The sequence below is a fragment of the Rhipicephalus sanguineus genome, chromosome 11, assembly GCF_013339695.2.
Source record: "Rhipicephalus sanguineus isolate Rsan-2018 chromosome 11, BIME_Rsan_1.4, whole genome shotgun sequence".
Taxonomy (NCBI): domain Eukaryota; kingdom Metazoa; phylum Arthropoda; class Arachnida; order Ixodida; family Ixodidae; genus Rhipicephalus; species Rhipicephalus sanguineus.
Window position 1 is genome coordinate 130,449,850 of NC_051186.1, and position 8,026 is coordinate 130,457,875.

Consider the following 8,026-nt stretch of genomic DNA (forward strand, 5'->3'; position numbering starts at 1 on the left):
AGCGACGTCACAGCACTACCATCTACGTAGGGCCATTTTCTCATGTACGTCATCCCCTCATTCTCTAAAGCGCGCGCCCGCGAGAGGAAGGGCAAGCAACGTTCACCTTGAAATCTGACCTATTTCCGCGGCGCGTAGCGTTGCAAATTTTGGCAGACGGGATCGTGAACGCCCAGTGTATGAATTGCGCTCGTTAGCTCAAAATTGTCAAACCTGGTGAGGGGCCCTTTAAGGCGGCACCCGTTCGTCCCTCGTAGTCGCAGTAGTGCGTAACCAGTCGTAACGCTAGTACCAGATCTTGACCTCCAAGGTGGTGCCGGTGGGAGATTTTAGGGGCGAAGCTCCTTAAGGCGGCACCCGTTCGTCCCTCGTAGTCGTAGTCGTAGTAGTCGTAGTGCGTAACCAGTCTTACGCTTTGACCTCCAAGGTGGTGCCGGTGGGAGATTTTTCCTGTGCGTTGTTGAACAATAAAAAATTCGCAGCGTGCGCGTTAACTAAAAGCCGAATTCTTCTGTCTCTCATTCCCCATTAGCAGCCATTGGCATGTTCCAGTAGGAAACGTTAGTAGAAGTAGAAGTGTAAGTGTTAGCTAAAAGCCGACTTCTTCTGTCTCTCATTCCCATTAGCAGCCATTGTTTACCTCCAAGGTACTGCCTGGTGAGATTTCTCCTGTGCGTGATTAAACAATAAAAATTTTGTTCAAAACGCCGTTGATTGATGAAATAAACGAACGAAAGACGCCAGATGTTTTGTAAAAGCAAAACGAAAGAACGCCAGATGTTTCTAAAGCAAAACGAAAAGACGCCAGCTGCTTAACGAAAGACGCCTGATGTTTTCTAAAGCAATGGTTTTCTAAACAATGAAAATTCACAGCGTACACGTAAAATTAAAGTGAGCTGCAAGTCGTCATAACTCATCGAACCTTTAGTATAAACGCGCCCGATCTCACGTCGGTGATGATGTACTGGGCAGAATTCACGGAAGATTCACGGTTTACCGATGAACCTCCGCAGCTTCGCCCACTCATCATCATTCACTCCGTGGATATGCTGTGATTTTTCCTGTGCGTTGTTGAACAATAAAAAATTCGCAGCGTGCGCGTTAACTAAAAGCCGAATTCTTCTGTCTCTCATTCCCCATTAGCAGCCATTGGCATGTTCCAGTAGGAAACGTTAGTAGAAGTAGAAGTGTAAGTGTTAGCTAAAAGCCGACTTCTTCTGTCTCTCATTCCCATTAGCAGCCATTGTTTACCTCCAAGGTAGTGCCTGGTGAGATTTCTCCTGTGCGTGATTAAACAATAAAAATTTTGTTCAAAACGCCGTTGATTGATGAAATAAACCAACGAAAGACGCCAGATGTTTTGTAAAAGCAAAACGAAAGAACGCCAGATGTTTCTAAAGCAAACGAAAAGACGCCAGCTGCTTAACGAAAGACGCCAGATGTTTTCTAAAGCAATGGTTTTCTAAACAATGAAAATTCACAGCGTACATGTAAAATTAAAGTGAGCTGCAAGTCGTCATAACTCATCGAACCTTTATTATAAACGCGCCCGATCTCACGTCGGTGATGATGTACTGGGCAGAATTCACGGAAGATTCACGGTTTACCGATGAACCTCCGCAGCTTCGCCCACTCATCATCATTCACTCCGTGGATATGCTGTGATTTTTTTTATTAATTTGTCGCCCGGGCCCGGAGGGTGGTCCAGACCAGAGGGTTCCTGGAATAATGGACCCTCCAATCTTCACTACCTAGCCATTCTGCAATAAACGCTTTTTTTCTTCTCTCTCTCTCTTTCGATGTGAAGAAAACGCAGCACTGTTTGACCTCATGCGGTATTGTTTTTTGTATGCTCAGTTCTATCTATCTATCTATCTATCTATCTATCTATCTATCTATCTATCTATCTATCTATCTATCTATCTATCTATCTATCTATCTATCTATCTATCTATCTATCTATCTATCTATCTATCTATCTATCTATCTATCTATCTATCTATCTATCTATCTATCTATCTATCTATCTATCTATCTATCTATCTATCTATCTATCTATCTATCTTCTAATTCCGTAATCCCCTACTCCCAGCCTAGGATAGCAAACCAGACGCGCGTCTGATTGATCTTCCTGCACTTCCTTCCTCCTCCTCCACTACTATATCGTGATTTACCTATCGAACCGCAACTTTAACGATACTACGCTTGTTTCTGCAGCTAGTTCCAACGTGTGGGGCGTCCCCAGTGACTCAACGGACTTCAGACTACGGCGACAGACAGAAAGGAAAAAGAAACTATGTCGTCGTGCGTCACTGCTAGTGGGGAACACAGAAGGGGCAGGAAAGGGGGCTGGAGGGCTCTGGTGTGTCGTACGGCTGGTCGAAGTGGCGGGTGGTGGGGAGCAAAGCGGTTTGTGGAATCGATTCGTGACCGTAGTCTGCGATGCGCCTCCGTGGTCTCGGCTCTGGGTCAGCGAGGCCACTGAACCCCGCTGACCAGGGGTCTCGACCATGTACTACACGCGAAGCACGTCGCGTGATACTACCCGGACCGGAAACGCGACGTAGGTGTGCAAGAAACATTTGTCGCACTTAGCAGAATGTTCGCGTCTTGAAAATGGCAATCGGGATCACTAGTAAAACAGTTTGTTGCGTGAATTCATTGGTGACTTGAAAAAGAAAACAAACGAGACAAGTGCGAAACGGGAGAAAAAAAATGAGAACGAGACCGAAATTGAAGACTGGCGCCGTTAAAGTAGTTGTCGGTCGCTACAAAAAAATTCGGTGCTAGGCGTAGAAGAGACCAGCTATCTGTTTTTTTTTTCAATGGAGAAAAATTACTCTAAATAGTTCACATTTTGTTTTGAACACAATAAAAGAATGACAGCATATCAACGGGGTGAATGATGATGAGTGGGGCGAAGCTCCGGAGGGAATCATCGGTAAACCGTGAAACTTCCGTGAAATTCGCCCAGTACATCATATAAAGAGTGTGAAACACCGTGTATATATTAAACATCAAACTTTTATTGTACTGTTGGTTTACGTGGTCCCTTCATTATCACCGCTTTGTGATTAGACATGTGCGCCGGTGTTTCCACCTCCGGCGGCGGCGCGTGAACGGCGCGGGGTTCATCAGACCGGCGGCGCGGCGCGGGGGGGGGGGGGGGGGAAGCAGTGAATGCGATAAATACACGCCGTAGTGTTATATGAACGAGGGCTAGCAGCTAACGCTTTTTGCTCCGACCTCACTTAACTCTACAAAACGTTGGTGCATGGCAATACGGCCGCTCCCGGGAGAGAAGCGGTTTTCGGTCAGTCTGTCGTATCAGTGGTCCGAACGCGAAGCAGTGAGATCACAGTGCTCACTGTGCGTAGAAGGTATACGAGCCGTTCGCTGGGGTATGTCTGCCGAAATAGCGCGCGTACCAGCGCTCTCGACCGCGCCCTCACAGTTGCTGCTCGAGTTACGCACTCCCTCTCCCCAGACATCCCTTCCTGCTCCTTCGCCCAGCAAATGACGGGCGGAGCGTTTCCTTCTGATTGAGGAGCAATCGACGGCAGGCCTCGCACGCGAGTTGATGTTATTTCGTGTGACGGAGACGGCCAGCTTGTTTCATCTCTGCTTTAGCCATGTTCCTTGCCAACACTCGCGAGCTTTTACTCGCGGGTAGAACATACAATGCGCGGAGCGATGTTATCGATTTAGAGTTTATACGGAACATGACGGCGACGGTGAAAACCTGTCCTGAGTGTCCATACAATTGCTAACGCAATAAAAAATATACAGAAAACCGTCGTAGTGGGCTCGCCTTCTTCCTGGAAAGCTGCATCGTCTCCGCTGTAAAGAGTGTGTCCGTTGGAATAATCCTATAATCCGGCGCCTTTTCCATTGGTTTCGTTCTCGCCTTCAATACCCTTCTTACAGGGGACACCTCCTGGCTGCTTATTTCTTCATAAAGCACGCGTACAATGTCAGCACTAAGCGTTAAACCTATCATGATTTCGCGCTTTTCGGCTACAGTTTGTTATCTCTGTAATTATGTAATTATCACAAAACTGTTTAGGAGAGTTTAATTACCAATATTTTTATGTTGCCTAATTTCGATTTTTGTTGCTGCTTTCTGCTATTGTTTTTCTTAAGTAGAACTCCTTTTTTTTGCCTGCGATGTATTTTATTACCTGTTTTCCGTACCACTGTTTACTGCATCAATTAATTTTTTCTATATTCACTACTGTAGGAGGTCTCGATTCAGTCTCTGACTCCTTCTGTATACACAAGTTTTGTAATTGATTCGATGACTAAATATTCTGATTCTGATTCTGCATACGCGGTCGCAAACGCACAAAATGAAGCGAAATCAGTTAATCACGCACGATAGTCGTGCGAGAGAAGCAAGAGCGGGTGGGCGGCTGTTTAACAAAACAAGTATGGTAGACAATTAACAACTGTTATTTCTCGTATATCGACCAGTCGAGAGTATGTACCCTGATGATGTCACGTGAACCACTGGTATCACGAAGTGCACCAAAAGACAAGAAACGCCAAGAGAGAATGATGCGCTCGTCGTTTTTGTTTTTTGTTGTATTTTCAGAGGCTGTTAGGGGCCCTTTATAAAAACAGGGCGTGCAAGCACGGACACACGAGGGTAGTCAAGACACCAGAAACGTCGCTAACAAGTGAAAAATCACACAGCGGCGGAACCGAAGGTAGACACAAATATTTATCTGCGCACTCCCACGCAAAAGGCGATACCTCTCAATCAAGTGCGAGTGGTGGTCTACGTGAGAGACAGCTGTTCACTCTCTCGACTTTTGTCTCATATCCATGTTTCCACGTGATGTCTTCTTAAGATGAATACCTACCAGATAGCTTAGCTATATTCCAAGTTTGCCATTCTCTTTACTGCTGTATTTATTTATCGATTTACTCGAGTAAGAATGAAAGGAAAATGTGTACTAACGCCCAGAGATATACATATTCCTTATTTATTTTATTTATTTATGCACAGTGTACTAGATCCAAGACTCCAAGAATATGCTATTTAGCGAGTTGGGTCGTCGCCCTTAAAGGCTGGAGGACGCGGCAGCGTTAAGGACAGGCAATACTCGTGATACTTCTGAAGGAGAAAAAGATACAACTTCTGGGGAGCTATTCTCTATGCGTTCATCCAAAGGAGATGTCCACAGTACATTTCGGCAGAGCGCATTCAGAGATTCGAAAAAGCGGTGAGCCGTGATGACACCTCGCTCTTGACCACATCGCCGCACCGAACCCGCCAGCACATTCCTAACGTAAGAAGAGAGTGGATGCAATGCACAGAAACAAAAACTTTTCAAGTCTGAATTTGCATATGAATGTGTCCCAGATGTTTGAGAACGATGCAGGGAATGTGTACCGACCTTACAGCTGCGTTAGACGAGCGGCCGCATTAAACCTAAATCGATGGCTAACACGATCAGGACATGTGCACCGAAAATCGAATCTCTGAGGGCTGCGTTCGTTGCATTGAAGCGCATTCCATCATTTGTGTCGAGAATGTTTGAAAGCTTCGTGATGTCATGATGGCGCTGCACAACAAGAACAGGAAAGAGGGGGAGCGCTTCTCGCCGAGCTCCAGCGCTATTAAGCGGCCGCTGAAATGGAGAGTTCATTACATGGACACATCGAGAAGAGCTCCTCCTGCGAAGTGCTGTATTTTATTTCCAGATTCCCCATTATAATTAAAAGAAAAGTCTAACGGCGGCGCGCCGCAATTATTGCGCGGCGGCGGCGGCGGCGTGATCTCTCTTGGGAGTTCGGCGGTGGCGCAAGCGGCGTGACCAAAAACAGACGGCGGCGGCGGCGCACACCTCTATTTGTGATCGGTGAAATGCAGGGAAAGTGTCCGCACCCGAGCGAAAGAGAAAGCGCGCCAAGAGCGAGCGCCTTGTCTGCCTCCATCCGGCGACTCCGAGCGAAAGAGAAAGCGCGCCGAGAGCAGCGCCTTCTACGATCGCAGGCATCCAATGACATGCGCCATTCGCATTATACAAGCGCCATCTGTCATCTATAAACAGCAACTCTAAGAAATACATGAAACGCCATCTAGTGAGCAATACATTAAACTAGAGCTGGCTACATACATACATACATACATACATACATAACATACATACATACATACAACATACATACATACATACATACATACATACATACATACATACATACATACATACATACATACATACATACATACATACATACATACATACTACAGAGGATTGAACGACCCATGCCCTAAGGAGCTTCGCCCCTAAGATTAAAGATAAGGGAAAGGCAAGGGCCGATCCCTAGTCCAGGACTCCAGAGGGCGTTGCTGTGTGCTCAGCCTGATCCAAGAGACCCTTCTGGGTCTCCAAGTCAGCTCGAGCGACGACGGCCTCCCAAGGCTCCCCGAGTTAAATCAGTACCAGAGGATAGTTTATGCTCGGTGGCCTATTATATGCATTCCGACATAATGTGGGGAGGAGACGACCGCCCCCCGCACCAGGGACATTGACCGGCAAGGGTGGATATTTGGCCTTGTCGGTGCAACATATTCATATTCTAAAGCGCAGAACTGAATTGACAAGGACGGGACAGGCAGTAACACATACACAAGCGCTAAAACGGCATTTACCGTTGGCTAAATCGCGTACCACAGTCCCAAGGGCAGGAGTGTGTTAGTCTGAATTTTTCTATATTTTTATCGTCTTCTACTCCAAGCTGCGGATGCGGAGACGCGGAGATTTATCGTTTGCGGCGCTGGTGCTCCAGGATGTCGTGCGCGTTGTGGTATTTTGGTATTTTACTCAGGGCGTCGTCTGCGCGTTTGGGGAGGAGGGAAAGGAGGAGGGGAGAGGGTAAACCACAGCATAGCCATTTATAGTATAGTATAGCAAGGGGATGGGAAAGGGAAGTGAAGGTGAGGAGAAGTGACGTGAGGGTGGCGAGGAGGGAAATCAGGAAGGAGGGTATAGTTTAGTAGGGCGAAGGTAAGTAGAAGAGCGAGGCGAGCTGGAGGTTGGGGACATGCAGATGGACAAGCGGAGAGGAGGAGCAGCAGCGCAGGTGGTAGGGCGGAGTCGGGCGTGGGAAGAGGCAATGGGCAGCCGCGCCGAGCGCAGGTATTGTGATGTTAGTGATGACGTCATCAGCCTTCGCGATGTTAAGTCAGTGAAACTGGCCCTTTAGTTCCACTGTACAATGGTTTTTACGACGTTAAGTCAGTTAAAGCCACGCATAATCTTTTTCCTGGATTTCCTTGTTGCCTAACCATACACTGACTCTCTCATCTGTTAAAAACTCAGAAGCATGTAATGCTCACAGCACCTGTATTGCATGCTTGTTAGGGACAGCTTACAGCTCTCCCACAGTAGAGTAGAAGGGTCTCTAAATCATTGCTATTTTTTTCTAAGCCAACTGATCTTTCTAAAACGTATAATGGTGCAAAAGTTCAATGCTCTCGCAGAAATCTAGAGTTAAGTGCATTTTGAACCCTGCCTTTTTCAAGCATCGGACAGCATACATCAATGCACGGCTAAACTTCTTCCAGACCATCCATACAGGACATTTCTATTCAAAGGAACAGTACGGACAATTGACGATCTTGCTGTCAAAGTGACCGCGTGAAGTTCCTTCTCAATACTGTTCGATAAGAGTTCCTACACTTTAACTGAGTATCTACACGCTGCGGAAAAAAAAGAAGGAAAAACAAAGGTCTTGAGCATGGCTCACAGTGGGCGTGCATGCATGAAAAGTGAAAACAAACGTTTCCTCGGTACAGCACAAAAATGGAAATCCTGCGACAGCATTTGAACCTTAGGAAAAGTGGAGCTTCACTTAAAAAACAAAGAAGGAAAATCTTGTCTTACCAGTTAAACGTACGTACTAGATACTGAAATGGTTCTAATCACAATTTTTTAGCCTGAACCCTTATGAAAATGTGAGATGAGTTTAACAAGAAAGTCTAATGACTTCTGACATTTCGGTCATTTGACTG